Raw genomic sequence first — 10,186 nt, 5'->3', positions numbered from 1 at the left:
TTACTAATATATGGCATGAACTAACACATGTGGATATGGGTTGTAACACCCTCCCCCCTTAGGAACATTCGTCCTCGAATGTAAGGGTTTATGGGGAGTTTAAATCATCGTGGATTCCAATGGAAATTTCCGATCAATTTTCCCCTATAAAATGGTCACTAGCAAAACTTGCAAGTAATTAAGCCCAACATATGGTTTCACAAGTCTACACAAAGCATTATGCGTATTTACATTATCTACATATCATCATTTTGTATTAAGGAGGAGTATTCTCAAATTATTGCTTACCTCATAGAGCCATTTCTTCTTCCAATGTATCCTGTCTTCCACCAGCATCCTTGTTATCTTCATTCTGGAATAAGTAAGGGTATTTTGACTTCATCTCCTTTTCTGCTTCCCATGTCATTTCTTCCATATTTTTGTTCCTCCACAATACTTTGACGGAAGCTACATCTTTTGTTCTCAGCTTGCGGACTTGCCGATCTAATATCGCCACTGGCACTTCTTCATATGATAGGTCCTCTGTAACTTGTACATCTTTGATAGGGACGACTCGAGAAGGGGTCTCCAATACATTTTCTCAACATAGATACATGGAATACCGGGTGGACAAATTCCAATTCGAATGGCAATTCTAACTCATAAGCAACCTGTGCAATCCGTCGAAGAATTTTATACGGCCCGATATACCTTGGACTCAGCTTACCTTTCTTCCCAAAACGCATAATACCCTTCATTGGTGAGATCCTCAGGAAAACCCAATCACCAACCTCAAACTCTAGATCACGACGTCGGACATTAGAATAAGATTTTTGCCTGCTTTGTGCCGTCCTTAATCGCTCTTGTATCACTTTCACCTTCTCAATAGCTTGGTGTATCAAATCTGGCCCATGTAATTCTATTTCACCGACTTCGAACCATCCAACTGGTGATCTACATCTTCTCCCGTATAGTGCCTCGTATGGGGCCATTTTAATACTGGAATGGTAGCTATTGTTATAGGCGAATTCTATGAGTGGAAGATGATCATCCCAATTCCCCTTAAAATCTAGAACACATGCTCGTAGCATATCTTCCAGTATCTGAATGGTACGTTCAGCATGTCCGTCAGTCTGCGGATGAAATGCAGTGCTGAGATTTACTTGTGTGCCTAAACCCTTCTGGAAAGACCTCCAAAAGTTAGCCGTAAATTGAGCTCCTCGGTCTGATATAATAGATATGGGCACACCATGAAGCCTAACAATCTCCTTGATATACAACTTTGCATAATCTTCAGCCGCGTAAGTTGTCTTCACTGGCAGAAAATGGGCACATTTTGTAAGTCGATCAATTATCACCCAGATGGAGTCAAACTTATGATAAGAGCGAGGTAATCCAATAATAAAGTCCATATTAATCACCTCCCACTTCCAGGTCGGAATCTCTATATTTTGAAGCAATCCACCGGGTTTCTGATGTTCTATCTTTACTTGTTGACAATTGGGACACTGGGCTACAAATTCAGCAATAGACTTCTTCATATTATCCCACCAATACTGCTCCTTGACATCATGATACATCTTTGTCGAGCCGGGATGGATGGAATATCGGGATTGATGAATCTCATTCATAATCTTCTCTCGCAACCCTGCCACATTAGGCACACACAATCGGCTCTGGTATCTCAGTGCCCCATCTTTTCCGATCCCAAAAGCCATACTTTTACAATGTTGAATGCTTTCTCTTAATCGTACTAAGATAGGATCTTCATATTGTCGTGCTTTTACCTCGGCTACCAAAGATGATTCTGATGTATTCTGTACAGTAACACCTCTGTCATCAGAGTCTAACAATCTGATTCTCATATTGGCTAGCTGATGAAGCTCTTTAATCAACCCCCATCTACCTGCCTCAATATGTACTAAGCTTCCCATTGATTTACGGCTGAGAGCGTCTGCCACAACATTGGCTTTACCGGGATGATACAATATCTCGACGTCGTAGTCTTTCAATAATTCAAGCCACCTACGCTGCCTCAAATTCAACTCTTTCTGCTTGAATATGTATTGTAAACTCTTGTGATCTGTGTAGATGTCAACATGGACGCCGTATAAGTAGTGCCGCCATATCTTCAAAGCATATATTACTGCAGCCAATTCCAAATCATGGGTTGGATAATTCTTTTCATGCTTCTTCAATTGTCTTGATGCATAAGCAATCACATTCCCATGCTGCATCAATACGCACCCCAAACCTATACCTGAGGCATCACAATATACCACATAACCTTCTGTTCCTTCAGGAAGAGTGAGCACTGGTGCAGATGTCAATCGATTCTTCAACTCCTGAAAACTACGTTCACAAGTGTCAGACCACTGGAATTTGGTAGCTTTTTGTGTTAACTTAGTCAATGGTGATGATATAGAGGAAAATCCTTCTACAAATCGCCTATAATATCCTGCTAGCCCTAGGAAGCTGCGGACTTCTGATGGTGTTGTAGGTCTCGGCCAATTCTTTACTGCATCGATCTTCTGAGTGTCGACACTAATACCCTCATCAGATATCACATGGCCAAGGAATGCTACTGAGTTCAGCCAGAATTCACATTTGGAGAGCTTAGCATATAACTTACGATCCTGAAGCGTCTGTAATACTATCCGCAAGTGGCCCGCATGTTCCACCTCCGAACGAGAATACACTAGAATGTCATCAATGAATACAATCACGAACACATCAAGATAGGGCCTGAATATAGTATTCATGAGATCCATAAAAGCTGCTGGGGCATTTGTTAGCCCAAACGACATCACCAAGAACTCAAAGTGCCCATATCTTTTCCGGAAGGCCGTCTTTGGAATATCCTTCTCCCTAACCCTCACCTGATGATACCCTGAACGTAAATCAATCTTAGAGAAATACTTGGCACCCTGGAGTTGGTCAAACAGGTCATCAATTCTTGGAAGTGGATACTTGTTCTTTATAGTAGACTTATTCAACTGTCGATAGTCGATACACATCCGTAACGACCCGTCTTTCTTCCGCACGAATAGGACTGGTGCACCCCAAGGTGAAGTGCTAGGCCTAATAAAGCCCTTATCCAGCAAGTCCTTCAACTGCACCTTCAACTCTCGCAACTCTGCCGGGGCCATTCTGTATGGAGGAATAGAGATCGGTTGAGTGTCAGGCAACACATCAATGCTAAACTCAATCTCCCTTTCAGGAGGAAGGCCCGGGAGTTCGTCTGGGAAAACATCTGGGAATTCGTTAACCACAGGGATTGATTGTAAAGTAGGCGGTTTCGCCTCCGCATCCCTAACGCGAACGAGATGATAAATGTAACCTTTTGAGATCATTTTCCTTGCCTTAAGATAGGAAATAAACCTACCTTTCGGTGTAGCAATGTTCCCTTTCCATTCAATGACGGGTTCACCCGGAAATTGGAACCTAACCATCTTCGTACGACAGTCAACATTTGCATAGCATGAGGCCAACCAGTCCATTCCCATTATCACATCAAAATCAACCATTTCTAACTCAAATAAATTTGCCGAGGTTTGACGACTACAAATCATCACAGTGCAACCTCTATATACCCTTCTAGCAATCACAGAATCTCCTATCGGAGTAGATACCGCGAGGGGTTTACTTATCAATTCAGGTTCAATGCCAAACTTATTAGCCACAAAGGGTGTAACATATGATAATGTAGATCCCGGATCAATCAGCGCATATACATCATAAGAAAATACAGATATAATACCTGTAACAACATCTGGAGACGACTCAAGATCCTGTCGACCTACTAGAGCATAGGTTCTATTTTGAGCACCACTCGAACTCGGCACTGCACCTCTACCCCTACCACGACCTGTCGACTACTGAAAACCCCGTGCTGGAGGTCGAACTGATGAGGAAGAACCAGACACAGATCCAGTCGACTGAGCCATACCATCACCTCCTCTATTAGGACAATCCCGCATCATATGGCCAGGCTGCCCGCACGAATAGCATGCATCAGAACCTCGACGACACAGTCCAAAGTGGGCCTTGCCGCACTGATCACAATATGGTGTTGGGGGTCTCATCTGACTAGTATCCCTGGGATGTTGCGAGCCAAATGACCGCGAACTCTGACCTGGACCAGAATAGGATCGATCATATCGAGGCCTCTGAAACTGTGGAGGAGCACTAGCTACAGGTGGCGCCGAACTCCTCGAAAACTGTGGCCTGATGCGGCCTCTGAAGTCATCAGAATACCCTGCAAATCTCGCCCTCTTATGCTGGCCTCTATCCTGCTCCCTAACTGCCCTCTGCTGGCGCTTACGATCCTCTAGGGTCTGGGCATAAGCTTGAATACGAGAAATATCCATGCCCTCCACCAAGGAGGCTGTCGTACACTCATTTATTAGATGTGGTCCCAACCCATTCACGAACATATGCACCCTATCACTCATCTCGGCCACCATATGGGGAGCATACCTTGCCAAAGAATCAAACTGCATACTGTACTCTCGCACACTCATATTACCTTGTCTAAGGTTCAAGAACTTATCAGCTCTAGCTCGTCGTATCTCAACTGGCAAGTAGTGACGAAGAAAGGCCTCAGAAAATTCCTTCCACACAGCTGGAGGAGGGTTCGGACCCCTGGATCTCTCCCAACTATCATACCAGAGAACTGCTAAATCCCGTAGCCGATAAGAAGCCAACTCTACTGCCTCTGTATCACTAACATGCATAACCCGAAGTGTACGATGAACCTGGTCAATAAAAGTTTGTGGGTCCTCCTTGGGGTCTGATCCGGTAAACACTGGAGGGTCTAAATTAATAAAATCACGAACTCTTGTACTAACTGGTTTCTCAGCAGCACCTGTATTCTGCCTCTGAGCCTGAGCAGCTACCAAGCTAGTCAATAACTGCAAAGCACTCTGCATATCCTGGTCTGGAGTGCCAGACGGAGGAACTGGAGGCGCTGGGTGCCTTCTAATATCCTCTGGAGGAGATGGAGTAGATGAGGTATGAGATGGCATCTCACTTTGAGCCTCACTTTGTCCTGCTCTGACTTGGGGCACCTGACTGGTACCCTCTCCCGCTGTTGTATCAAGCCGTCTACTAATCGTTTTCTTCCTAGTCGAAGGCATCACTGAAAAAAAACAAGGTGAATATTAGAGACAAACACTTACGACTCACTCTACGCACGATCTAGATTCAGGAAGAAGGTAACAACCCTAGATGTCATGTAGCCTCCTGATTATAAATGTGGCGCGCTACACATCCATAATCAAGACTCTACTAGACACGGCTCATAGACAACCCCTAGGACAGACTTACTCTGATACCAAGTTTGTCACGACCCAAACTGAAGGGCCATGACTAGCACCCGACCACACTTGCCGAGCACCAACGTACATTTCATCTAACCTTCATTATTATCTTTTAAGGCTGACGAGATCAATATAAATGGTAGACCTAGATCATGGACAACCAGCAATAAAATATGACGGCATGAACATACATAGTAGGGGATGACCAGACAATCAAGAAACTACATATAAGGTATGAGCTACCACGCTACTATGAAAGACTATACAACAAAAACTAGCCGACAAGGCATACCAAACTATACATGAGCCGACACCTGTCTATGAGCCTCTAAAAGAACATAAGTGTTGCAACATAGCCGGAACAGGGCCCCGACATACCCATAATGTCTATAACAAAAATTGCATACCAAGAGCAAGGCAAGTCCGGAGAAGGGATCTCGCCAATCACCGTTGAACTGGACAGTCTACTGTGGTGGGGGAGCTGCACCTGCCTGTCTATCAGGACCTGCAGCACGACATGCAGCGTCCACAAATAAAAGGACGTCAGTACGAATAAAGTACTGAGTATGTAAGGCAAGGAACCATAAATACGATCAGTAATGTAAGCAAGGATAGAGAATATACAACCTGTAACATCTTAGTACCTCTGAGGGCTACTTACATGAAATGCATGATACATATGTATAAATACATAAACCTTTAAAGCATTCGCCTCTGTGGGCATCATCATCATCATATCGTACCCGGCCATAATAGGCTCGGTAGAATCGTACCCGGCCACGTGGAGCTCGGTAAAACCCAACTGATCAGTGGTTGCACAATAGGTGTCGTACCCGGCCAACTATAGCGTGGCTCGGTAGAGTAAAATAGATACATATATATAATGCATGCTCGACTCATGGAATCACATTCTAAACCTTTCGGAGTGACGTAAGGTCGGTATCCTCTGTACACGTTATTAGGACTAACTCTTCACTATGAACCTTATAAGAATCAGGAAGTACCAACAACATTGATAACATAAGACTAAGAGAAGCAACATTAACATCAATCGTTCCATAAGAGGGAAAACAATGTAAGTACTGCTAGCTTCTAAGAGTAGAGTATCTTGGAAGATCGTTCATTACATTATGTGCAATCGGAGTCGTGCAAAAGAAGGAAAGGGATAGCCTCACATACCTTGTATATACTTCCCCAATCTCAAGCTATGCAATTGTCAAAACTCCTTAGTCTACAATAAGAGAAACGATACTATCGTTATCATTTAAGCGTCATAACTATTATGTATCGACCACAACCTATTTTACGATGAAACGGACAGCACCTCCCCTATATATATGACCTCACACCATTCAAAATAGTCACCAAACAGCCCAAACAACATCAATAATAAACATATTGAGCCTCCCAATATAGTCCACACACAGCCTAATCACTTCATACATACGACGACCACCGTAGTCGTGTCAAACAATCTGGAAATGTTATGAATAACTATCAGCCCATAACCCTACATATATATGGTGTTTCCCCACACCCTTACTCCTCCAAAACTCCACAAGATAGTAGTAAAATACGCAGCCCAACAACAACGCAAAACAGTCCACAAAACAATAACATTACTACCAAACCTTTCGATATATATCTCACAAATTCTAGCTTCAATGGCTTAGCCGCAACTTGGATAATCTTAAATACATATAGAGTAAGAGGTTCCTTACCTTTATACAGAAAGAACAACTCCAATTTGACCTTAAATTTTCATGAAATATCCCTCCAATGCTGCCACACAATAAAAAAACGAAACTAGCGATCAATTAGTGTTTTTCGGCACTAGAATCACTTTAGAAGGCTTGAAATCACCTAGGATTGATATTAAGAACATGAGGGAGTATTTACAGAACATAAACCCTTTAAAACAACCTCCCACACGGGCTGGAACAACACAAAAATGAGCAACAACAAGAAGAACAAGAGACTTACTAGCGCCACGGAATTCCCGACACTTGATTTGTGTTGTTTGCCCCTTTTTTGGGTCTTGAATTTTGAGAGAACCTTGAGAGGATGTTCCTAGGGTTCTAAGGTCTGAAAATAGTGAAAAGAAATGACTTAAAACGGGTTGTAGTCATCCTATATAGGTCCAAATATCTTAAACCGACTTAGTGGGCCCCATAGAGAGGTGCTTGGCGCAGTCTCGCGAAAACGCGAATATATCTCTACTCCGAGATCGTATCGATGAACGGTTTAATGCGTTGGAAACTAGACTCATAGATCTTTAATTTGGTTGGTAGATCACCCCGTAATTCCTTGTAAATTATGAGAAAAGATTAGAAACATTTGACCTAATGTTTAAGTAAAATTATGAACCTAAGTTGCGACAACTTTTGTCGACTTTTGTTTCATAACTCGTTTGACTTCAAGACTTATGATACAGATATTATATGATTAAAATATATTAATAAATGACCTCTTGAGTTTATTAAGCACCGCTAGATTACCTGAAAATACGAGTTACAACATCCTTGATTCGTTTAACTTCTAATACTGGTTAATCACCCTTATACACTCTTGTATCACTTAAGACCAATATGATTGACTTCTTATCATCTCAAAGATAATTCCTTCTTGGATTTATGTTACTAATATATGGCATGAACTAACACATGTGGATATGGGTTGTAACAGGAAACACTCATATAAAGTGTGTTACAAAGCATGCCAGTGCATCTATTGTTAGTACTTGATCCTCCAGATAACATATTAAAGCACTTGCATAAGATCTTTGCTCGATTTTTTTGGAGCACAAAGGAAGAAGGGAGGAGTAGGCATTGGGCTTCATGGCAGAATCTATGTCTCCCTAAAAAGGAAGGGGTCTAGGTTTTAGATCTTTACATGATGTATCAAGGGCTTTATTTACCAAGATTTGATGGAGATTTAGAACTACCAAATCCTTGTGGTCCAACTTCATGTGGAATAAGTATTGCAAAAAGGAACTACCTACTGTAGTGCAATTTAGAGGAGGCTCACATGTGTGGAAACAGATGTTGAATGCTAGGGAAGAAGTGGAACATGAGATCATATGGGAGATGAAGAGTAGAACAACCAACATATGGCATGAAAATTGGACTGGACTAGGTGCTCTACATCATGTCCTTCCTCCAGAGTTTCCAATAAATGAGGAGTTGCAAGATGTGGCCGAATTGAGGCAAGGAGGATCATGGAATGACCAACTAGTTGATCAAAGCTTTCCCGAAGATATTGCAGATCATATTAGATATAATGTTCATTATGATGGGAGTGAGGAATACTGGGATAGACCTTACTGGATGCCAACTCCTTTAGGAGAGTTTACTGTTAGTAGTGTTTGGCAAATTTTGATGCATAGAGCTAATCTTAATCAGGAATTCAAGAAAATGTGGACTAAAGGGCTACCATTCAATATTTCTTATGGAGGCTATGGAGGAATAAGTTGGCTACTAATGATCTATGGAGAAGGCAAGGGTACATAGTTATGTCCAGATGTTGGTGCTGTCAGCAACCTCAAGAGGAAACATTGGACCACGTATTTCTAACTAGCCTTATTGCATCAAAGGTGTGGAAGCTGTTCATGGGAGCTGCAGGGATCAATGTTCCACTAGTGCAAGTGAAGCAAGTGATAAGGAATTGGTGGAATACAACATGCTGCCCAAAATTGAAACCTTTGTTTCAGGTAGCTCCAGCTATCATCACATGGGAGCTATGGAAGAAGAGGAACACATGCAAGCATGGGGGAAATGTTTCTACTAATAGAGTAATTCATGAAGTCAATAAGACTTTACACTATTAAGCAAGGGCTAGGTATCCATGGTTAGCTCATATACCTATGTTGTGGCCAGATATAATGCAATTCTTTGAAGCCTATAAACCAATATTGATTACTAGGAGAGTTACTTGGCAGTTCCTACATCAAGGATGGTACAAGTGGAATATGGATGGAGCATCAAAAGGAAAACCTGGGCCTAGTTCACTTGGATTCTATGTGAGAGATGATGCAAAAGACTTAGTGTATGCAAGGGCAGTGGACTTAGGAGTGACCACTAATGTTATAGTTGAGGCAAGAGCAATACTACAAGGTTTGGAGTATTGTGTGGAGCATGATCTACATCCTCTTATATTGGAGACAGACTATTTGGTGTTGAAGAAGGTTATTAAAGGGGAATGGGACCCACAACCCTGCTTTCTCCCTCTTATCCTTGCTTTCCCGCATTTTAGACTTGTTATGTATTAGACAGTCAGATTTGTATATTTAGACGCTCTAGACTCGTGATGCCAAATGTTTGTGTTGTGTTAGTTTAATGTTTTATTGATTTCCGCACATTTTTAGCTGTTTTATACATTTCTTATGAAAATTGAGATTTAAACCCGTGTTAGAAAATGATTTTATAAAAGAAATTCGTTGTGATTAATGGTTTGGGTTGGCGTGCCTAGTAATGTGATAGGCACTATCACGACCGGGTATTTGGGATCGTGACATATGGGCAGTTACTTCACTGCTTGAGTCACAATTTTTCTTTTATTTCTTCAGAAATTGCCTTTTAGCTTTATTATAGCTCAAATCACCTTCATTTTTCCTTCTTGGCTTCCTATATAACAAACTTCATCCCTTAAGCTCAATTGGTCATATTTCAACCTTCAAACATCTAAAAATTAAACACATTAAAGTCGGGGTAAAATATAACAAATTTTATGTAAATATAACATATTATTAGTTTTTCATATGCTAATAAGAAATTAAAAATCTATATATAAAATTCACGGAATCATAAATATTGATTTGGTTTAATTTCAATAAAATCAAATTATAGACATCCCTAAAAATAACAAATGAGGTTAATCCATTTTCTAGG

The sequence above is a fragment of the Nicotiana tabacum genome, chromosome 18 (genome assembly GCF_000715075.1).
Source record: "Nicotiana tabacum cultivar K326 chromosome 18, ASM71507v2, whole genome shotgun sequence".
Lineage (NCBI taxonomy): Eukaryota > Viridiplantae > Streptophyta > Magnoliopsida > Solanales > Solanaceae > Nicotiana > Nicotiana tabacum.
Note: the sequence above shows the minus strand (reverse complement) of the source record.